The sequence below is a fragment of the Capricornis sumatraensis genome, chromosome 7 (genome assembly GCF_032405125.1).
Source record: "Capricornis sumatraensis isolate serow.1 chromosome 7, serow.2, whole genome shotgun sequence".
Lineage (NCBI taxonomy): Eukaryota > Metazoa > Chordata > Mammalia > Artiodactyla > Bovidae > Capricornis > Capricornis sumatraensis.
In genome coordinates, this window is record NC_091075.1 from 112,769,780 (window position 1) to 112,793,988 (window position 24,209).

At 44.2% G+C, this 24,209-nt stretch overlaps 1 non-coding gene across 1 annotated transcript; it reads left to right on the forward strand.

Annotated features, from left to right (window-relative positions):
* Nucleotides 1-1,045: 1,045 nt before the first annotated feature.
* On the forward strand, nt 1,046-1,117 carry TRNAW-CCA (transfer RNA tryptophan (anticodon CCA)). The gene has a single exon. It is a non-coding gene; the product is annotated as a tRNA-Trp (tRNA).
* The last annotated feature ends 23,092 nt before the right edge of the window (nt 1,118-24,209 follow it).

The following is a 24,209-nucleotide window of genomic DNA, read 5'->3' on the forward strand; positions in this document are numbered from 1 at the left end:
AACTATTTACATAGTATTTACATTGTGTTAGATATTGTAAGTATTCTGGAGATGATATAAAGTATACAGGAAAAATGTGATAGGTTATATGCAAATTTTAATACTACGTCATTTTACGTAAGAGACTTGGGCATGCTCAGATTTTGGCATCTGCCAGGGTCCTGGTTGCTGAGATGGTAAAGAATACGCCTGCAATGCAGGAGACCTGGATTTGATCCTTGTGTTGGGAAGATCCCCTGGAGAAGGAAATGGCAACCCACTCCAGTATTCTTGCCTGGAGACTTCCATGGACATAAGAGCCTGACTGGCTATAGTCCATGGGGTCACAAAGACTGAACAACTAATTTACCAAGGTCCTGGAACCAGTCCCCTAGATACTGAAGGATGACTGTGTTTCCTACCACTCTCAATAAATAACATTTTATTTGGTCTCCAATCTCCAAACTTTAATAACCTCTTCCAAGAGGAAGACAGTTTCCCAACAAGGTTCATTTCTCCTTTGGCCTCTTCAACATCTTCACATGAAGCCACCTGGGTTTCAGGATATTTGAAACTTGGCTGCTTTATGCACGCAAAAGAAAAGAAACAAAGTCAACTATAAGAACACAAAGCTTAATAAATGAAAAATGTTCAAACTTTATATTCAGATAGGGAAGTGAATGTATTCCAAAGAAAACAATCTGCTGCCTCTAAGAAATTAGAGTGTCTTTCAGAGGTAATCAGTACTCATCTCCAGGGCAATGGATACTAAGGAAAATACATGATGTATGCATATTCTCTTTATTTGACATGAAAAATGTGCTTTAACCAGCATTTAAAACTTCAGGTACTGCAACCAGGCAATCTAAGTTCAAATCCCAGTTTTTCTATTTACTGGCTGTGTGACCTGGAATTAGTCCTGTAACCTCTCTGAACTCTAGGTTCCCAACCATAAAATAAGAATAAAGTTAGTATCTACCTTATAGAATTGTTGAAAGAATGAAATGAGTTAACACATTTACAGAGCAATAAAACAATTCCTAGTACATAGCTAGTGCTCAGGGCTTCCCTGGTGGCTCAGAGGTTAAAGCATCTGCCTCCAATGCAGGAGACCCGGGTTCGATCCCTGGGTCGGGAAGATCCCCTGGAGAAGGAAATGGCAACCCACGCCAGTATTCTTGCCTGGAGAATCCCACGGACTGAGGAGCCTGGTGGGCTGCAGTCCACGGGGTCACAAAGAGTCGGACACGACTGAGCGACTTCACCTCACTTCAGCTGGTGCTCAATGAATGTTTGTAATGATAATTGCTGTTGCTTTTAAATAGTGGAAGAGAAAAAGGTCTGGGTCTTTTTTGAAAGAGTTTGTGGAATGAAGAAAGCCACATGTCTATTGGGAATTGCTCAAAATACCTGAGGTAGAAACAAAATGTATCCACTACATCTTTCTGTACCTCCGCCTGGAGCAGTTCAAAACTGGTATAAAAAAAGAAAAAATATGGCCTGAGTAGAGGGTAATTCTCAGAAAAATTAGCTCTCAACTAGTATTAATGAGATAGTCACCCATTCCTACAGAGGAGCAGCCTGGAACAGTCAGTGTCAAAAGGATGGCTTTGTTTGTGTACACACAGTAAAACAAATGTTTGGGTAATGGAGTTTATACCAGTTAGAAGCTAAGGAGAGTACTTAATTTGTAACTTGGAATTTATAACTTTCTTTATCCCCTGCTTTGAAGGTTGCTTGTAAAATCTGACAAGAAAGTATTGACAGCTTTCTTAATAAATGCATATGTTTTAGAAGACAGGGAATAAATTTTGTTTTCAACATCTATTTCGGTCTCTAATCTTATCATGGTTTCCAATTTATTTTGCCCATCAGCACACAATGCAGAAAACCTAAATTTATAAAAATACAACTGGCTTTTAGCTAGATTCATTTTGCAAGAGCAAGAAAGTGGGAAATAATGCCTAATATAAAAATAACTATCATTTGTTGAGCACTTATTATTGTGTTAGGCCCTTTCTGCATTTTTACATCTATTATCTCAATCAGTATTCTAAGAATCTTTCAAGATAGCTATGTGTATTAGAATAACTGATGCTAGCTAATCCTTACAAATTAACCCACTCAGTGGGGGAACTCAGTATAGATTTGTGTGCATGGTAAGTCACTTCACCCAGTATACATTTGCATATTACTAAATAATGTCTGATGCAGGCCAGGTGACTCTCCTAGGCAGTACTCTTCTAAGGGATGCCTTGCGGTGTGGGGTTCCTTCTATTATGGGGTTCCAGCACCTCTGAGTCTTTTGCTTCTTGCTCTATAGACAGGGGAGAGAGGAAGAACGTGGAGGAGGTATAGTGCAAGCAAGTGCAAGTGCAAGCCGCCCAGTCGTGTCTGACTCTTTGGGACCCCATGGACTATACAGTCCATGGGATTCTCCAGGCCAAAATACTGGAGTGGGTAGCCTTTCCCTTCTCCAGGGGATCTTCCCAACCCAGGGATCAAACCCAGGTCTCTCGCATTGCAAGCAGATTCTTTACCAGCTGAGCCACAAGGGAAGCCCAAGAATACTGGAATGGGTAGCCTATCCCTTCTCCAGCGGATCTTCGCGCCCAGGAATCGAACCAGGGTCTCCTGCATTGCAGGCAAATTCTTTACCAACTGTGCTATCAGAGAATATCAGTTTCTAAATACTGCTGCCCATAATTAATCTATATTACTTCTGCTTACACGCCATTAGTCAGAAATCAGTCACATGGTCAACTGTACTGCAAGGGAGGCTGGGAAATGGTGAGGAAAATGCAGGCACCAGTAAATACTAAAAGTATCTGCCATGTAACTTAGCCTGTGGTCATGGAATATATTTCCTTCCCTCTCTTCAAACACAGAGCACACTTAACTCTCTTCAAAGGAAACAATTTCGACTTCCATCTGGTCACTGCAACCAGTTGAGAGTCCAGGTCTTCTGGGTTCTGTGAATTTCTTGTTATTAAGTCCAGATACAACATCTTTCTTAATATCTATCTATTTGACTGTGCTGAGTCTTAGTTGCGGCAGGCAGGATCTGCTAGTCTTCACTGCGAAATGTGGAAGCTTTAGTTGTGGCATTGGGATCTAGCTACCTGCCCAGGGATCAAACCCTGGCCCCCTGTATTGGGAGCATGGAGTCTTAGCCACTGGTCCACCAGGGAAGTCCCATGGATGTGGCATCTCTTGATTCAGTGTCCTATGAATGAAAAGGAAAGTGATGGAGAAACCAAAAGGACAAGTGTATTCTCTCTCATACATACACACAATACAAATGGTATAACAGCAACAGAATAACCATAATAAAAATCCCCATCCAGGGAAGGAAAAATGACAGAAATCACAGCAGCACTGATGCTATATGTGGCCAGGCTGAAATACCCACCCTCTACCTTGTGGACAGAGAAGGTTCTGGATGCGGCCTTGGATCTGCTCTTTTGGGGAACTCCTTTGTTTTTCTCAATGACCAGCAGTTCCTCTACCTCTAAGATGTGTGTTTAAGAGCCAGCCCTCCAGGCAGTCCACTTCTTATTTGTGGAAGAAGTTATTTTCATTCTTTCATGACATTTTCCATATAGGTTTATGGCTATTTTAGCAACATAAGTCCCTCAAAAAATCTTCAGGCTCTTGCAAGCCATCAGATCTTATACTGTCTCTGTATTCCCTTTTATTTCTCTTTGTAACTTAGCTGTTTCATTCCTGGGCTCATGTCACTCTTGAAACATTTGCCAAATGCAGTCAATAGTGGCCAACACACACAACTAATGATGTTTCTCCAATTTTCTCCTTCTAGAGCTACAAGGTTACTTGGTGCATGTGAACTTTCACGTTGTGGCAGGTGTTAATTTCATCAAATGTGTTGTCACAGCAAAACACAGTGTCTCATCTTTCCAGCATTTGGTATCAAATTAACACCTACTTCCTGACTATTAGGCTTCCCTGGTGGTTAAGAATCAGCATCCCAATGCATAGGGCCTGGGTTCCATCCCTGGTCAGGGAACTAAGATACCACATCCTGACTATTAGGCCAATGCCTCCAAGTTTAAGATTTTGCTAGCAGTATCCCTTGTGCATTACCGATTTTGGTAGTTGTCAGGGGAGATAACTCTAGGTGCTGAGACAAATCACAATGATCCCATAATCAGGTCTTACTAAGTACCTTACACATGTTGTGGTCCAGTTGCCAACTCATGTCCAACTTTGCAACCCCATGGACTGCAGCACACCAGGCTCCCCTGTCCTCCACTGTCTCCTGGAGTTTACTCAAATTCATGTCCATTGAGTCAGCGATGCCATCCAACCTCTGCCACCTTCATCTCCTTTTGCCTTCAGTCTTTCCCAGCAACAAGATCTTTTCCAAAGAGCTGTCTCTTTGCATCAGGTGGCCAAAGTATTGGAGCTTTGGCTTCAGCACCAGTCCTTCCAGTAAATATTCCAGGTTGATTTCCTTTAGGACTGACTGATTTGATCTTATTGCAATCAAAAGGACTCTCAAGTACCAATCCAAAGGACTTCTCCAGTACCATAATGTGAAAGCATCAATTCTTTGCCACACAGCCTTCTTTAAGATGTTTATTAGTATTACTGAAAATGCAGTATTAGGTGTTATATGCAAATAAGTTGTTTGAACATAATTGTGTTTAATCTTTCTTAATTAAAGAAACCAGCTCAGAGAAATTGGGCTTCCCCTGTGGCTCAGTGGTAAAGAATCTGTCTGCAATGCAGGAGCTGCAGAAGCTACAGGTTCTATCCCTGGGCTGGGAAGATCCCCTGGAGGAGGGCATGGCAACCCACTCCAGTATTCCTGCCTGGAGAATCCCAGGGATGGAGGAGCCTGGTGGGCTATAGTCCATAAAGTCGCAAAGAGTTGGATATGAGTGAAGGGACTGAGAAGAAAGAAAGTAAGTAACACATCAGAGTTCACACATCTGGGATAACTGATCCAAGTCTATGACACCACCTATGCTTGTGTCTCTGGACGGCTACGCAGTATAAGCCAAAACAAAAATATATTCCACCATGTTCTCTGCCTCTATAGCAAAGGAAACCCGAGCATTCCCTGAAGTTGTAGATCCCTTCTCTCTTCGCACTATTTCAGAGGCATTATTACCCTCTATCCATAGAATAATAAGAGTTACTCAAGACAACTCAAAAACACAGTGGAAAAATAATCTGTAGTTTTGAAACAATGAATGAGGTTCTTGTCTTGAAATTTGTTTGCATAAGTTTACACAGTGAGCTTACTTAATAGATCGTGCCTCTGTCAATATTTCTCCGCCATTTCTCGGCCGAATGGTTTATTTATTTAATGAATGCTTTCTGTATTCATTTCGGGAATTTTATTATGTCATAAACATTCATTAAATCTGGCAAAGGTGCATGCTGTCCAATGTTTACTCTCTGTACAAGCTTCCACATATTAACTTTCCCTACTGGAACATAAATGCAAACCAAAATTGTCACAATCGTTACTTGATCTGAACCCATGCAATATTTTATTCATTCAGTAAATGTTTATTAAATATTTGCCTTCTATCGGGTGCTAAGCAAGACATGCTTTAAGATAGACTATAAATATTTTTAAATCACCAATTTAAGTTGACCACACTTGAAGCTGGCTGAAATTTCAACTCACAAATGTGTGTGTGTGTGTGTGCGTGTATCTGTATGTTTAATGGCAGTTGGGGAAGGGTGGTGAAAATAGTAAAAACTGCTAACAGTGATTACAGGTCTAATGTCAGAAGATTTATTCAGCTACATGGATATAGACTGCAAAATAAATTTTCCTTCCCAGAGACGATAATTTTCTTGCAGAATGCAAATAACATCATTTTAGATATTTTCCTCTCTTAGTAAAACGCTAATTTAAATTTTCAAACAGCTGCATTAGGGAGAAATTGTATGGAAATAATTGCTAGTAAAAGTGATGTTTAAACACAATTTCACTAGCATCACTGTTCCATAAATAGGGACCTAAACTTTCCTATGTGCTATTTGCTTCCAATGAAGTGATACCACTTGGTCTTAAAGCATCACTTTAAAAGGCAAAAGCCACTAGAAGGAACATGGTGAGGAGAGCAATGGATAAAAGAGAGAAATAGAACCATTTAGATATCCGAAACCCTCGCTTTTCATTTGCCTCAGCCTGGGGTTTGCAGGACGTCACCCACTCCCACTCATTCCTAACAAGAGTATATATTAAGCTCTTTGAAATGTGAGTATTATGGGAAGGATCGCAGTTGCTTTAAATTATAGAAGTTGGCAAGTGCCTGGGAGGAGCAGGAGGTTGTTTAAACCGAGAAAGACAGTTGCAAAACTTTGTACAACAGTATGAGCTCCAGGCTTCAAAAGTATTCTCACGCGCGGACCAGCACTTTATTTTTCATCAAGCTATTTTTTGAGTTGTTTTGAAGCCGCTTCAAATAATAAACACATATTTCTGCTGGAAACATTGTTTAATGGTTTCTGAATTCATGGGACAAGAGAAGCAAGAAAGCCTCATGATTTGGTGGAAGGTTTGATATCAGCAATGCCTAGAAAAGGTAAGCTTCCCTTTTCTCTGCGTTTTTTCTCTTTTTTTTTTTTCCCACCCCCCTCCTATTGGCTTTCATCAATAATATTTACTGAAAGGATTTAAGACGGCTACTTGTAGGGAAATGGGGAACTTGTAGAAAGTATGTCAACAAATGATAAGTCAGAGGTCGGAAATCCTCAGCTGTGGTGTTTTCTCCTACTTTCTATTCTGCTTGTCACAGGAACCTCTGTGAACCATTTTTGAGTCTATGAAAAATGCCATTTCTCTCAGAAATTATGTGCAGGTCTCCAATCTGATGTGCCCAGCATTTGCCAGTGTGCTGACGGGCTCATGTATTGCCAAGGTCACAGTGTCTATGTTTTCTTATCCCGTTATAGACAATTTAACTTCCGAAACCGTGATCTTGCTATTAACTCAGAAATCTTTCCCATGGAAGACTGTAACATTAGTCCAGAAATTCTCTGAAGTGTGCTTATAAGCTTGTTCTGCAGCCTACGTTTTTTAAAAGTTAAATAAATCATTTGGCTTCTCTTTTGGAGTGACAAGACTGTTACAGATATTATATCCTGGGGAGGGAGAAAGAGTTCAGCTCAAAATCTGCGAAGTCGCGGTTGATCGGCAATGCTATGGACTGGATCGGGTGGCTGGGTCTTCCTGGTTGTGCCTCAGAAGCAGGTAGGAGGAAGAGAGGTTACGACAGTGCTGTTTTTCTGCGCCAGGATCGTAGGAGAAGCATCTTTGTGGTTTTAGATGAAGGGGAACGTAGGTGATGTGTGTTTCTGTTTCCTTGAGAAAGTCTGTGATATCAGTCTTGCCATCGTTTCAAGAGAGAGTTCCAGGTGCAAAAACACTTGATACAGAACAAAAGAGATTTGCAAATGTGCCCCCCAACCCCGCGCATGCAGGTTGAGATTTTATCAGAGCTCACATTCATTCCTCAAGCACACACATGAACTTGCAGGCAGAGGTTAGAAAACCCTGTGCGTTTGCTGGAGTCTGAGTGGTTTGGGACACTAAGCTGACCTCGATCTGTGAAACACACTGCTGGCAGAAACTGATCACAGGTCTCTCAGGCCTGAGTGAGAAAGTGGGGGTGCTCCCGGGAGCCCTGGCTCTCGGCGTCCAAAGGGCTCTATCGGCTTTTTGGGTACCAGCAGTTGACCTGTTTCTGGAAAGCTTTTCCTTCTGCGTCAAATTCTAATGACGTGAAGTAGATTACAGCGGCTTCCCCGCCTTTTGGGGTTCTTGGGGATGGGAGAGAGATTAAGCTCAGACAGAAGGACAGGGATTGTAGAGAAACTGAGAAGGCAGCTCCATCTGCTCACTGGCAAGGTGGTGGGGAGAAAGCTTAGCCCTTTTCTCCATCCCCGTGGGTGAGTGGAGGAAGTCGGACCCCCGCCTTGCCCCTTCACTGTCCCTGCTGCTTCCCTCTCCCCTTCCTGGGCGATCCAAGCCAGCCACGCAACCTCCAGAGGCGGAACAGTGGGTTGGACAGACAGGCTAGCATCTCCTCCTTCTCGTCCTCTCCGACCATTCCCAGGCCAGTTGGGGAAGCCCCCGCCCTATTTGGAGGGGGTCTCCAGGACCCCACCCCGTGACCTCATTGCAGGCAGCCGGGGAGCTGGGATGGCCAGGGGTTGCGTGGCGCCTGAGTGCACCCCGGGGATGGGTGCGGCCACGCGCGCGCGGCGTGGCGTGAGGGACTCACCCCGGGATGGAGGGCGCACTTCCCATCTCGGGCTCCCACAGAGGCTGGCGGCATTTCTGGAAGCCAGAGGCCCCAGGCCCCACCTCTGGGCCCTGAGGAGGCCCCAGAGAGGACCAAAACAAAAAGGCAATTAGAGTTGCTAATGAAGCCCCAAGCCAGATGACTCATCTGGGGCGCAGCCACAGGGGGCGGGAGTCGGGGTGTGGGGCTTTGTGATGAAACCTGGAAAAGACGGGTCAGGGTTGTCCCCAAAAAGGATGGTGAGGTACGGCCCAGTGTGACCTAATCGTGCCTCCTCACCTCAGAGGCTGGGACAGAGGCCACATCTGTGAGGAACAAGAGCGTTAACTAATGAACTGCCGGAGTGCGAGCGCCACGCTGTCTGAACCTTGAAAAACGCTGGAACCAGACTTAGACCAGGTTGCCAGCTACAGCAGCACACCCCGAGTCCATGGATCTGGACCTGGGATGCCCCAGACTCGGGACTCAGCCACTCGGGCGCCTGGGGAGGAGACACTATTGCAACTCAGTAGACCTTAATTATGTGTCCACGAGGTCCAGAAGCTTTGCCGGGGCTCATGAACTTGGCCCTTGATGGAGACACCAAGTGGTAACAGCCTGGAAGGTTTATGGAAAACTTAAGAGGGGCTTTGTAAATCAGCCTACTGAAATCAAAGAGAGCTTCTAGCTACATCTGAGCTAGACCTTGGCAGAGGAGTGAAATATCATGGAGAGACCAGAGGGTCAAGAGCATCTAGGCAGAAGCCAAGCAGCAAGGAGAGATTAAAGGTCATGGCTGTTCCCAGGGAGGTGGTGAGGCTCTGTTTCCCCAAGTGTATTTCAGGTCAGTTTCATGGGTCATTAATAAGAGGATAACCAGAAGCACCGCCTGGTCAGGCAAATGTGGGAAAGCCTAAAAATATACACCGCAGAGGACCAAGAACTCAGGCTGTGGGATCGCAAACACGTGACTCAAATCCAAACTCCACCCCTTACCTGCCTTGTAAACTTGGACCCAGATCGCTCCATCTGTCAAGTGAGGACCATTATCTGCATTCTTATAAGGACATTTGGAGGATTTAATTAGAGTGTTAATGAAAAAGGCCTACTATCAAAGTGTCTGGTCAAAGTCATGGGGCCAAAGTGTCTGGCCCCTTGAACGTTAGTCTGACTAGCTATTAGATGCTACTTTCTTTGCTGCAGGAATTCTCACATGTTTTATTTCCTTGGTTTGTCCTCTATCTTTCCATGAGTGGGTCATTAGAATCTAATATTTTCTAACTCTTTAGAATATGAGACCACTTTTTTTTTGGTCCCCAAAAAGTGTCGCACATGGGGAACTCTAAATGCATGCTGGAATATGGTTGGGTTGGCCCAAGGAGTTGAGACTACCATGGCCTGCAAGCCCATGAAGTTTTCCAAGATTTAATCAAAATTTATCAGTCTTCACCTGCCACTGCATGAATGCCACCCTATTACAATGAAACAGAAACCCCAAAACTGAGTTTCTCCTATCTAAAAAATTTAGTTTTTCTCCTTAAAACTATTGTCAGTTTTTATAAGGAAGAGAAAAATAAGAGCAAAGCAAATTCACTTTCACACCCAAAAGGCCAACCTCTGCCTCTGGTTTGAGGGCCTATATTTGGTGGGCAAAGGCAAGGACATAAGCTAGAATAAAACATGATCCCATCTTCAAGGAGCCATCAGTCAGAATGTTGTTCAGTCACTAAGTTGTGTCCGACTCTTTGGGACCCCATGGACTGCAGCACATCAGGCTTTACCATCTCCGGAGTTTACCATCTCCCAGAGTTTGCTCAAACTCATGACCATTGAGTCAATGACTCTGTCAATCAGGTAGAGAAAATAAAGTGTGTGTTCTCATTTCTAAAATGTGAAATTAGGTTTTCAAGGAAGAGTATAGGAGGGGCTCTAAGTGAATTCTGGAAAAGCGAGACCTCAAGTCTCTGGAATGATCAGAGCAATAAGTAACTTTCTTTGACATTTACCAAGTGTGAGAAACTGTGCTAAGTACTTTGCAGTGATAACTCATGTGCACTTTATAAGGCTATAAGGTGAATGTTGACTTGCCCATTTCACAGATGAACAAACTAAGCCCTAGAGAAAGGCAGTAATCTGCCTGAAGTCTTCCAGGAAGTAGAGTATCGTCTCAAACTCAGGTCCATCTGATTCTCTGTATCCCTCACCCAGGAAAGGCTTTTCAGAGGAGATGTGTGGCCTTGAAGGATGGATACAGATTAATGGGAGGGGAATTTTAGGCAGTGAGAAGAAAATTAACAAAGTCATGGAAGAGACCAGTATGGGGAGTGTCAGAAAATCCACCTGATGGAACAAAGGGTGTGCATAGAAAGAAGAGGAAAATGAGCTCAAAAGCCTTGGTTAGATCTTAAAAGTTTTCATTGTCTGAGTGTTCAGTCTTGTTGATTCTTTGTGACCCCATAGACTGTAGCCCACCAAGTTCCTCCGTCCATGGGATTCTCCAGGCAAGAATACTGGAGTGGGTTACCATTTCCTTCTCCAGATGATCTTCCTGACCCAGGGATCAAACCCTCATCTCTTGAGTCTCCTGAATTAGCAGGTGGATTCTTTACCATTTTGGCACCTATAAGAACAAAAATTTGATGTTTGGTGGTGGATGTTAACTAGACTTACTGTGGTGAGTATTCCACAACACATACAAATGTTGAATCATTATGTTGTACACCTAAAGCTAATAGAATGTTCTATGTTAATTGTATCTGAACTAAAAAACAGAAAAAAATAATAAAATTCTAAAAAAGAAAAAAAAAAGTTAGCTAGAAAATGCTCAAAAAGACATTACAAAAATGTTGGCAAATGCTGTTATAGAAATGTGTAATTGATGAAAATTTATGTTATTTTCTGGGAAAAAAAAAAAAAAGACTTGGTTGGGAAAAAAAAAAAAAAAAGACGTGTTTGGAATCAGATCATAGAAAGCCTTGAATGCCAAACCACAAAGTTTGGATTTCTTTAATAGAGGAATCATTAAAACTTTGTAAACAAGAAAGTAACAGCCTGGCAGTGCTTTAGAGCAAATAACTAAAGAGGATTAGTGCAGCGGGGGCAAAGAGGAAACCTCCAGTTACTGGGAAGCCATGTTTGTCCAGGTGGGAGACAGCAGTTGTTTGCTCCCACAATCCCTAAGGGATGCGGATGCTCGTCAGACCCAGGCTCCTAATTCTGCTACCCCAAAGCCATGACCACCACAGTGATCTTTCCAAGCAACGACCTTGAGGCCTTACTGCATCCAGATTTAACCCTTACAACAACAGGGGGTGGAATGGAAGGAGCAAGAGGGGCAGGCGGACCTCTGAGGGCCTTCTCAGCTTTCAGACTCCACGGAGCTAAAAACTCCGAGTGCTTTTATGGACATCATTACCCATACATTTCACCATTCAGTCACCAGTTTCCAGACTTGTTCCTACAAACAGGCCTGTTTCCAAAAGAACTTGAGAGTCTACAAAATTTTTATGAGTTTACAGCTATAGCAATTGCATAATAATGAGATTGGCGTGCAGGGATTACAGGAGGATTTCTTTTCGTATATTCCTTCAGGATAAATTTTTATCCATCTTCTTGGCTGTCTGCCTTTTGCAAAAATTCAGCTGTCCCCCCCTTATGTCCGAGAACACTTATTGTGGTGCGATACCACCCCAGGATCTTGTGCGGGATTGGGGATTTTTTTTTTTTTGCTGTGCTGAGTCTTTGTTGCTGTGAGGCCTTTTCCCTAGCTGCGGGGAGCAGGGGCTACACTTCAGTTGCAGGACACAGGCTTCTCGTTGCAGTGGCTACTCTTATTGTGGCCTTCCCTGACGGCTCAGACGGTGAAGAATCTCCCCACAATGCAGGAGACCAGGGTTCTCTTATTGAGGAGCACAGGCGCTAGGGTGCTTCGGTTTCAGTAGTTCGTACATGGGCTCAGTAGTTGCAATTTGTGAGCTGTAGCTCAGTCTCAATAGTTGTGGTTCACAGGCTTAGTTGCTCCACAGCATGTGGGATCTTCCCAGGTGGCAGGAGGATTCTTTACCGCTGAGCCACCAGGGGAGCCCCCTTGCGGTGCTTTGAATAATAGTTATTCGTACTGAGGTCCTATGACTCCCACCAGCTCCCACATGGGAAATGGCAGCCCACTCCAGTACTCTTTGCCTGAAGAATCCCATGGGCAGAGAAGCCTGGTGGGATGGGGGCCACAGGGTTGCAAAGAGTTGAACATGACTGAAGCGACTTAGCACTCAGCACTCAGCTCCCACAGAGGGTGAGCTTCAGAGAGCAGGAATGAAATCATGTAGATTTTCCAGTGCCTTACAACTCTAGTAGATCTGAATCAATCTACAAACACAGGTCTGCAGGAAATCTCACATTTTTCCATTTTATTTCGTACAACATAAATCTGATTCCAAGAGTTCGTGACAGCAGGAAGTTTAGTTTCAAAACTGATCAGGCTCCTACCCCCACTGTCACCAGAACTGGGGAGGTCTTCCTTCAGATCACTGTGCCCTCTCTTATAAATTGTCTGTCCCTTTGATGTCTGTGTACTCGGCTTTCCAGCCCTGCTTAGGAAGTGAGGATCACTGTCCAGCCGGGAAGCTGGGGTCCAAGTGGTCCTCAGCTGTCCTGTCCTCTGCAGTCTGGCCACAATGTTTCCACTTCTCACGGATGCCCTGGTGCCCTGGGGAAGTCGCCCACCAAAAGCCCTGCATTCTTGCCTTTCCCAGTGTCTACTCTTGGACTTGGGTTTAGGAAAGAAAGGAAGAAATATTATTTTCAAGAAATGTCTGCTTCCTGCTCTGCCTGTATAACCTTGAAACAAAGGAGCCCAAAGAGCCAGGCAACCTTCTTGCGATAAGTTGGGAGTAGAGAACAGACATGAATAGGTATTTCCCTAAGTTATTTTGACACATAACCCAACAGGCATTCAGCAGTGGTAGTGGAGTACATCTTCCGATAACTGATGAAACGGCATCTCCAAAGTTGCTCAGTTGATCACCAGAGCTTATCAGGCTTTTTATTAAGAAGCTACTATGTACCGGTACCTTGCCTATATTGTCTACATGTCCCCATTTTTCAGATGAGAGAGGTGGATCACTTACTTAACACCCTACAAGCACTGTAGGGCAGCATAGGTAGTTAAATTCCAGTTGTACTCATCTCCAAAACCCACACCCTTCCGACCCTGCCACATGGACTCTGGCAAGGATTCCTAATTCTCTAACTAGCAGTTCAGAGCCCTGGTATTGACTCATCCTAGAGTAGACATTTCCAATTAACATTTTTTTTAATTTATTTTGGTAAAGTAAAGTTGATTTACAATGCTGTGCCAATTTCTGCTGTATAGCAAAGTGATCAGTTATGCATACACACACATACATATAAACATTTTTCATATTCTTTTCCATGGTGATTTATCACAAGGTGTTGGGTCTAGTTCCCTGTGCCTTACGGCAGTGAGACCTTGTTGTTTATCCATCCTCTGTATAATAGTTGCCTCTGCTAACGCCAAACTCCTAATCTATTCCTCCCCAACCTCCTCCCCCTTGGCAACTTATAGATCTGTTCTCTACAACATTTGTTTGAAGTGGAGAGTTTTTTCTCCACGAACATAGTCTGACTCTGTTTGAAATACTGACAATCTCATGGAATGGCTTTATGCCCCATCTCATCAGCCATCTGTGAGGCAGCAGGGATGGAGACTTAATCCTATTTGAAAGATGAGAGCAAGGCAAAGTGACCTGTGCATAGCCAAAGGACTAGACGGGAGCTCAAAGTCCCACATGCATTTCTCAGTCTGTCTCCCCAGCAAGGGGGGGAGTTAGTCCTAATTAATCAGAAGTCATCTATAAGACAGCGTTAAATATTTGCACGTTTAGTGCCTGCTCATACGGCCTGTAACAGAAAATCATAGCTGACACTGTTGCCTTAAAACACATCCTGCTAGATGTACACAAATGATATTTGAGAGGTGTCATTAAAACTTCACTTGGTGGCCTTGCCAATTGCCAGCATCCTCAAACCAGTTTACTCTCTTAAACTAGTAAGTTATTTTTTTCAGTTTCTTTCTTGCACCCTTAAATTTTTTTGGAAAAAGACTTCTTTAGGTAATTTTGACCCCAGGCTGCTGTAAAATCTAATTTGAAATCGGTAGCTTCTCAGTGTAGGGATCCTTTGAGTTACCAACCCATTTTATTTTATCACGGGTGTTCATACCCATTCCTCCGATCCTTCGCCTCACCTCTTTTCCTTTCCGATAAAGACCACGTTCCTTGATATGATCCTGGATGGGGGGGGGGGAGGGTCTTGAAAATCTGTCTCTTGCCCCCTTCCTCATCCCCTTTACCCCTACTGCTGGCCTCCATATACCCATGTATACCAAATACCAGAGACTGGGTGCTTTAAACAACAGAAATTGATTTTCTCACAGTTCTGGAAGCTAGAAGTTCAAGACCAAGGTGCCATAGGTTTGATACCTTCTGAGGCCTCTCTCCTTGGCTTGCAGACAGCCGCTTTTTCACCGTGTCCTCATGTCCATTTTTCTGTAGAGAGCATGTGGTCAAGTTCCCCCTCTTACAAGAACACTGGTCAGATCAGATTAGGGCCCATCCTCAGGCCCTCATTTTATCTTGATCACTCCTTTAAAGGCCTTATCTCCAAGTACAGTCAGCTGGTGAGGTACGTCAACAGGTGACTTTCAGGGAAGCCCAGTTCTCTGCAGAACACCCCGAAAGCTATGCACAGTGAAGTCATCACAGGTTCCCAGGCCTTCCTTCTCTCTGTGTGACGCAGGTTTAAAGAGTCACGTCTATCCCTTTTGCATGAATTATGTTGAACCATATGCAACGGCTGACCTCCAACCATTCTATTGCGTGCGTGCTGTGAGCTAATCGTGTCTGATTCTTTGTGACCCTTTGGACAATAGTCTGCCAGATTCCTCAGTCCATGGGATTCCCCGGACAAGGATACTGGAATGAGCTGCCACGCCCTTCTCTAAGGGACCTTCCCAACCCAGGGATCAAACCTGCCTTGGCAGGCTCTTCACCGCTAGTGCCACCTGGGAAACCCTACACAAAATGGCAATTTTATATAACTCCAGTACAACCTAGAGACATAAAAACTCTCACTTCCTGAAAACAATTTAGGGACAAAGTCCTTATAATATTACAGAAATTATCATATTTCCATCCTCCTGTCTTTTCTTGAGTCTGAGATGAAATGGTCCCAGACAAACTCTGAGAATTTATCCACACTACAAACTCCACCTTCAGCTTCAACACCAATCATAGCAAAATGTTCATTTTTTGTAAGGCAGCCCTGGGCTTCCCTGGCTCAGCGGTAAAGAACTCACCTGTAATGCGGGAGACCTGGGTTCTCTCCCTGGGTCGGGAAGATCCCCTGGAGAAGGGAAAGGCTACCCACTCCAGTATTCTTGGGCTTCCCTTGTGGCTCAGCTGATACAGAATCTGCCTGCTGTGCAGGAGACCTCAGTTTGATCCCTGGGTTGGGAATATCCCTGGAGAAGGGAAAGGCTACCCACTCCAGTATTCTGGCCTGGAGAATTCCGTGGACTGTATAGTCCATGGGGTCACAAAGAATTGGATACTCTTTGCTACTTTCACTTTCCATTAAAATACCACCAGTCACCAGAAAGTTCTTTCTTATGCCAGAATCTTACCCTTTTAAATGTTTCTCCACTGGTCTTGTTCTATTTTTAGAAGTAGCAGGAATCCCACCACTTTCCTCTGGCTTCTTAAACATTTAAAGACCGTCACCATCTGCCTACCTAACCCTCTCCAGGGTCTCCCTGGATTTGCAGGGAGAAATTTCCCTGACACTATGTGGTTCACCAAACATACCCACGCCCCTCTGGAAATAACGTCCAGACCTCGACACCGGATACCAGATGACTTTCACAGTCAGTGCTAACTCCACATCAGTTTCCTGGGATGGGTGGCAGCTATGCAGAAACCTGTATGGAGAAATAATCTGAACCCAATCTAGGGTTCGCAGGAAAGAATGTAAAATTCAATTAGCGATAGCTTAAGGAGAAGCAGATACTCTCCAGAACTGCTTTAACTATTAATACTACACTGGACACTGTCTGACAGTCCAGGTCACAGGGAAGCTATGACTCTGTGATTTAAATACTCCATTTTCCTTAATGCTAAATTTGCATCAGCTTTGCTAGTCAGCCCATTTTGGAAAAAAAAGAAAAGATCAAGTATGTTGCTCGGATTATTTCTTTTCAGCACCGTCTCTTGCTATGTGGCACGGGCTCTAGGGTGTGGGTTTCATTAGTTACAGTTCCTAGGCTCTGGAGCACAGACTCCGTAAATGTGGCGCACGGGCTTAGTTGTCTGGAATATATGAGATCTTCCCAATCAGGGATCGAATTCATGTCTCCTGTGTTGGCAGGCAGATTCTTTACCACTGAGCCACCAGGGAAGCCCCAGATTATTTTTTCAATTTAGTTGTAGCAAAGCCGATTTTCATCCCTGCTGCGGTTCTGCTTTTCTTCCTGCTGCTACTGCTAAGTCGCTTCAGTCGTGTCCGACTCTGTGCGACCCCAGAGACGGCAGCCCACCCGGCTCTCCCATCCCTGGGATTCTCCAGACAAGAATGCTGGAGTGGGTTGCCATTTCCTTCTTCTATGTATGAAAGTGAAAAGTGAAAGTGAAGTCGTGTCCGACTCCTAGCGATCCCGTGGACTGCAGACTACCAGGCTCCTCCATCCATGGGACCTTCCCGGCAAGAGTACTAGAGTAGGTTGCCATTGCCTTCTCCGTAGTTAGCTAAAAAGAATGAGGAATCGGAAATTGTGACCTGCGGGTATGACATGTTCAGTCCTAATCCTTCCTGGCTGTGTGATTGTGGGCAAGTTATCTGAACACTCTGAGCCTCCATTCATCATTGAAAATGAGAAAAATAAGTACCTACTCCAGCGGATCCACTGGTATCTTAAGTAAAATAGTACTTGAGAAAACGATTGTAAGTCAGAAGATGAAATACACATACTAGTCAGTGTCAGGAGCTGTTGCTTTTGGCCAGCCAGCTCATTTTTGACCTCGGCCTCTTTGAGGGGATTTCTTCTCAATGGACAAACTGACAGCTTCTCTTGTTGCTGTTCAGTCACTCAGTAGTCTCCGACTCTTTGCGACCCCATGGACTGCAGCATGCCAGGCTCCTCTGTCCTTCTCTATCTCTTGTATTTTGCTCAGATTCATGTCCACTGTGTAGGTGATGCCATCCAACTATCTCATCCTCTACCGCCCGCCTCTTCTATAGCCTTCAATCTTTCCCAGCATCAGGGTCTTTTCTAATGAGTCGACTTTTGGGGATTAAAAACAAAAGTATAAGCAAGAGGCGTGGACACACACTAGGTACTCAGTGAATGGACTTGCGTGAGAATATATACTTGTCAAGGGAAAGAATTTTGGCCAAGACCGAAGTGTTTCCACTGAGTTGTCAAAGTGAAATCCAGAGTGCCTTTCCCTTGTTGTTTTGATTATTCAAGGTCAAAGATGTTTGGTTTGGGATGATTTGTGCTTGCCATCTGCTTACACAAATCGACATTGATGACCTAATGCTTTGCCAGAAAAGAAAATATACCCATCTTTCTGGATGTTGTCAGCCACACGTTATCATAACTCTATACCATACACTCCATCAGGGGCCACACCCGAAATCTACAATGTGGCCGAGACCCAGGGGGCCTGAAACCACACTCTCCAAACAACATGGGCGGTCATCATCCACCCCCATAGGGCTCTCCAGGGTTATTGTAGTTCTAAGGTACCAGATTTTCAAAAAAAATTTTTTGCAGGAAAATCCATGTACCTGGGGTTTTATGTGGCATGTTCCCATTTTAAAAACAATTGCTGTGAACTGTTACATCTGGAATGGATAAACAACAAGGTTTTAATTGATAGCACAGGGAACTGTATTCAATATCCTATGATAAGCTATAATGGGAAAGAACCTTAAAAAGAAGAATGTGTACAAGTGGAAAAAAAAATTTGATGTGTCTTAGACCTATAGAAAAGACAATGTCATATTGTTCCATTTAATACAATCTAGAGGCATAAAACGAGTTCCCATTTTCTTCTAAGCAAACCTTCATCAAATCTTCCCAACACACCAGTCAGGCTGGTAAGGTGTTTAACCCTATTTTACAAATGAGACCCAAAGCCTCGACATCAGTTAGCAGTGACACATATGTGGCTTCCCTGGGGCTCAGACAGTAAAGAATCTGCCTGCAAAGCAGGAGACCCAGTTTCAATCCCTGGGTAGGGAAGATCCCCTGGAGAAGGGAATGGCTATCCACTCCACCATTCTTGCCTGGAGAATTCTATGGACAGAGGAGCCTGAAGGGCTACAGTCTATAAGGTTGTAGAGTCAGACATGACTGATTTACAAGTAAAATCCAAAGCCTCACCATCAGTTAGCAGTGACGCACATGTACGTGAATACATGATCCCCTTGCCAACAGAGCCGAAGTCTTCCACCTCCTGAATTTCAGGAAGAAATTTAAAGTGTGTGTGGCTGCTCACATGCCCAGAGATGGGCAGATTGGGGTGAACAATGATTCTCCTGGCCTCTTCTGGTGACTTGAAAGCTCCATATGCCTCGTGGCGGTCCACTCAGGCAGTCACAACAGGGTAACACCATTGACTGAGGGCTTAAACAACAGAAATGTATTTCCTTGTGGTTCTGGAAGAGGGAAGTCCAAAACTCTCTTTCTGGCTTGCAAGTGATCACCTTCCCACTGTATCTTCATGTGGTGCAGAGAGAGAAAAAGAGAGAGAAATCTGCTGTGATGTCTCTTCCTCTTCTTGTAAGGACATAAGTTCTGTTGGATCAGGGCCCCATCTTTATGACCTCATTTAACCTTAATGACTTTCTTAAAGGTCTTGCCTCCAAGTTTAGTCACACTGAAGATTTTACGTTTCAACCTATGAATTTGGGGTGGGGGCACAACTAAATCCATAACACCCAACCTTCTTCTGTGGATAATCAGCCTCTCCTGCCTTTTTCTCTTTTCTACCCTCACCCTAAATCTTCCTAAATCCACCCAGCCTACATCATTCAGCCATTTCCCTCTTTCAACCCCATTCTTTGAGTCCTGCAATCCATTATTCAACACAGCTTCTCACTTGCTTAACCCCTCTTCACTCATTCTCTCTCTCTCTTTTTTTTTTTTTTGGCCCAACAGCATGTGGGATCTGTTCCCCAACCAGAGACTGAACCCACATTTCCTGCATTGGAAGTGCAGAGTCTTCACCACTGGACCACCAGGGAAGTCCTCACGCCTTCTCCACTTGTTTCTCTCTTCTTCTTTCTCAGCCTTTCTCTTTAATCCCAGCTATCGCCTTCTCCAAAGTCCTCCTTCCTCTTCATTTTCTTCTCCAGAACAACCCCCAGAGTGTAAATTCTGTGCTTTTGCCTGCTTGCCTCTGCACTTCAGACCCTGCAGTACGTGCACACCCTGAGTGGACTGCCCTTGCTACTGAGTCCAAGTCCTTGATCTTCTTACCATCCGAAAGGCTAATGAATAGGAGAGGAGATGTGGGGGCAAAGAATAGAGACTTTATTCCGAAAAACAGCTGACAGAGAAGGTGGCAGAAAATGTCTCAAAATAACCATCTTATTGGGGTCTGGACGCCAGGTTCTTTTACAGAACCGGAGAGAAGAGCAGTGAGGAACTGAAGTCAAAAGGCAATATAAAGAGGGCGAGGCGATGAGGAAGTCAAGTAAAAAGAGCCATCTGTCTTGCAAAACATCTCCAGGAATGACCAGCCTCTGGGAAGGGATGTGTTAACCTCATCTTTCTTGCAGCCATACACAGGCGGGCAGGGTCAGATTATCTCTCTGTGAGCCGAACAAAAGCATTGTAACAGTCAGGAAGAGGGGCAGGGTCCTCCGAGGCAGGCCATTATCCATGATTATAACAACAGAGCTCTGAAGCTTTGGCCGTCTGATGAGAAGAACTGATTCATCGGAAAAGACCTTGATTCTGGGAAAGATTGAGGGCAGGAAAAGAAGGGAGGGACAGAAGATGAAATGGTTGGATGGTCTCATGGACTTAATGGACATGAGTTTGAGCAAACTCCGGGAGATAGTGAAGGACAGGGAAGCCTGACGTGCTGCAGTTCATGGGTTCACAAACAGGCAGACATGACTCAGCGACTGAACAACAACAATGACAACAATAACACAAGCAACACACAGCAAGCCAAAGAAACAGTTCCAACGTGGAATCAGAATTGGTCCTTCTCTGCAACACCCTGAGCAGTGTCTGGGACGTAGCAGAAACCTTGTAAATGTCAGAATGCTCCAGCTATACAGGATTTGAGGCAAGCTAAAAGAATTGTGCAAAATGAAGCAGTTTAAGTGGAAATTAAAAAATCAAAGCCATGAGACAAAAGAAAACAAACTATGTGAACCATAAGGCCCAATCTGGTTATTGTGATTGAGCGTGAAATTTCACTTCCTGGCAGCCAAACCCAGAGTCCTTTCAGACTTCAAGTGACCCATGTGTTCTCTGAAGAAAGGAAATGAATTCCGTCCCTCCTGCCCTGACCCACGTCCTGCCCTGGAACAACTGTTTTCTCTATATCTCAGCTTTCCTTTCAACATTCCATTCATCTCGCACTGACTATCCAGCCCCGTATGGTGTTAAAAGCTCGCTCCAGTCCTGTTTAGAATGTTGTTTTGTGTCGTAAGGAATGCAAACCTGATAATGAAGGCAATTTGGCGTTGAAGTGGTTGCTAGGAGGTTCCTAAAGGAAAGCTGCAATCTTGGGTTGACCAGAAAGCTTACTGAATGAGGGTTCAAGCAACAGCTGTGTGATTCACAGAAGAAAAATATCAGATAAAGGAAAGAAGGGAGGGAAGAGAGGGCGGGAGGATAGGGTTCTCCAAATCCTCTTTTGAAAAGATTTATATTTATTTACTTTTGGCTTTTGGTTGGGCTGGTCTTCATTGCTGCATGCTAGCTTTTCTCTAGTTGGGCCGAGTGGGGGCTACTCTCTAGTTGGTGATGTACAGGCTTCTCACTGCCATGCTTTCTCTTGTTGTCCAGCACGGACTCTGGAACTCGGGCTTCAGTAGTTGCAACACAAGGGCTTTGTTGCTCCAAGGCATGTGGGATCTTCCCAGACCAGGGATCAAATCAGTGTCCTTTGCATTGCAAGGAGGATTCTTAACTATCCTACTACCAGGGAAGCCTCGGTCTCTGAATCCTTTTCTATTTTCCTCTAAAGATATTCAGTTTCCACATTTTCACTCCTGGTCCTTTTCTATGATTGTCACTTTCACTCTTAACACCTACAGAAAAACCCTTATTTCCATCTCAGACTACCCTCGCACCCCACCCCCACCTCTCATGAAAACCTAGTCCTTTATTTCTAGCACTTTCTCCTGAACATAGAATGTAAGTTCAGGTCAGTTCAATTGCTCAGTCGTGTCCATCTCTTTGTGACCCCATGGACTGCAGCACACCAGGTCTCCCTGTCCATCACCAACACCTGGAGTTTACCCAAACTCATGTCCATTGAGTCGGTGATGCCATCCAGCCATCTCATCCTCTGTCGTACCCTTCTCCTCCTGCCCTCAATCTTTCCCAGCATCAGGGTTTTTCCAATGAGTCAACTCGTCGCATCAGGTGGTCAAAGTATTGGAGTTTCAGCTTCAACATCAGTTCTTCCAATAAATATTCGGGACTGATTTCTTTTAGGATGGACTGGTTGGATTTCTTTGCACTCCAAGGGATTCTCAAGAGTCTTCTCCAACACCACAGTTCAAAAGCATCAATTCTTGGGTGCTCAGCTTTCTTTAGGGTCAACTCTCACTTCTATACATGACTACTGGAAAAACCGTAGGCTTGACTAGAAGGACCTTTGTTGGCAAAGTAATGTCTCTTTTTAACTTGTTTTAATGTCTTTTTAATATGCTGTCTAGGTTGGTCATAACTTTCCTTCCAAGGAGTAAGCATCTTTTAATTTCATGGCTGCAGTCACCATCTGGAGCGATTTTGGAGCCCAAAATAATAAAGCCTGCCACTGCTTCCACTGTTTCTCCATCTGTTTGCCATGAAGTGATGGGACCAGATGCCATCATCTTTGTTTTCTGAATGTTGAGCTTTAAGCCAACTTTTTCACTCTCCTCTTTCACTTTTATCAAGAGGCTTTTTAGTTCCTCTTCACCTTCTGCCATAACGGTGGTGTCATCTGCATATCTGAGGTTGTTGTTATTTCTCCCAGCAATTTGATTCCAGCTGTGCTTCTTCCAGCCTGGCATTTTGCATAATATACTCTGCATATAAGTTAAATAAGCAGGGTGACAATATACAGCCTTGATGTACCCCTTTTTCCTATTTGGAACCAGTCTGTTGTTCCATGTCCAGTTCTAACTGCTGCTTCCTGACCTGCATACAGATTTCTCACAGGAGGCAGGTCAGGTGGTCTGGTATTCCCATCTCTTTCAGAATTTTCCACAGTTTATTGTGATCCACACAGTGAAAGGCTTTGGCATAGTCAATGAAGCAGAAATAGATGTTTTTCTGGAATTCTCTTCCTTTTTGGATGGTCCAGCGGATGTTCGCAATTTGATCTCTGGTTCCTCTGCCTTTTCTGAAACCAGCTTGAACATCAGGAAGTTCACAGTTCACGTATTGCTGAAGCCTGGCTTGGAGAATTTTGAGCACTACTTTACTAGTGTGTGGGATGAGTGCGATTGTGTGGTAGTTTGAGCATTCTTTGGCATTGCCTTTCTTTGGGATTGGAATGAAAACTGACCTTTTCCAGTCCTGTGGCCACTGCTGAGTTTTCGAAATTTGCTGACATATTGAGTGCAGCACTTTCACAGCATCATCTTTCAGGATTTGAAATAGCTCAACTGGAATTCCATCACCTCAACTAGCTTTATTTGTAGTGATGTTTTATAAGGCTCACTTGACTTCACATTCCAGGATGTCTGGCTCTAGGTGAGTGATCACACCATCATGATCATCTGGGTCATGAGGATTTTTTTGTACAGTTCTTCCATGTATTCTTGCCACCTCTTCTTAATATCTTCTGCTTCTGTTAGGTCCATATCATTTCTGTCCTTTATTGAACCCATCTACCATCATCACAAAGATTCTGTGTTGTTACTAACTTAGCCATGACCCCAGGACATGTGTGATAACTGGTCAGTGCCTAAGACTATCACTGTTACTCTAGACTTTGGACAACATGTGTCAGTAGGGTCACTGTCAAGCTGAAATGGAGGTGGCATGACTGACCAGAGGATGAGAAGCATTAGACGAAAGCGCACAGACAAGGATGAAAAGCCTCACCCTGGAGACGGCAAAACTGATGGGAGATGTGAGAATGATTTCAGGTGTTTGTCAGTCTCCCTCAAGTAAGATTTTGGAAGCAATTCTCCAAGAAAAATCACTGCAGATGGTGATTGCAGCCATGAAATTAAAAGATGCTTACTCCTTGGAAGGAAAGTTATGACCAACCTAGACAGCATATTCAAAAGCAGAGACATTACTTTGCCAACAAAGGTCCATCTAGTCAAGGCTATGGTTTTTCCTGTGGTCATGTATGGATGTGAGACTTGGACTGTGAAGAAAGCTGAGCACCAAAGAATTGATGCTTTTGAACTGTGGTGCTGGAGAAGACTCTTGAGAGTCCCTTGGACTGCAAGGAGATCCAACCAGTGCATTATAAGGAGACTAGTCCTGGGTGTTCATTGGAAGGAATGATGTTGAGGCTGAAACTCCAATATTTTGGCCACTTCGTGCCAAGAGTTGACTCATTGGAAAAGACCCTGATGCTGGGAAGGATTGGAAGCAGGAGGAGAAGGGGATGACAGAAGATGAGCTGGCTGGATGGCTTCACCACATCGATGGATGTGAGTCTGAGTGAACTCCGGGAGATGGTGATG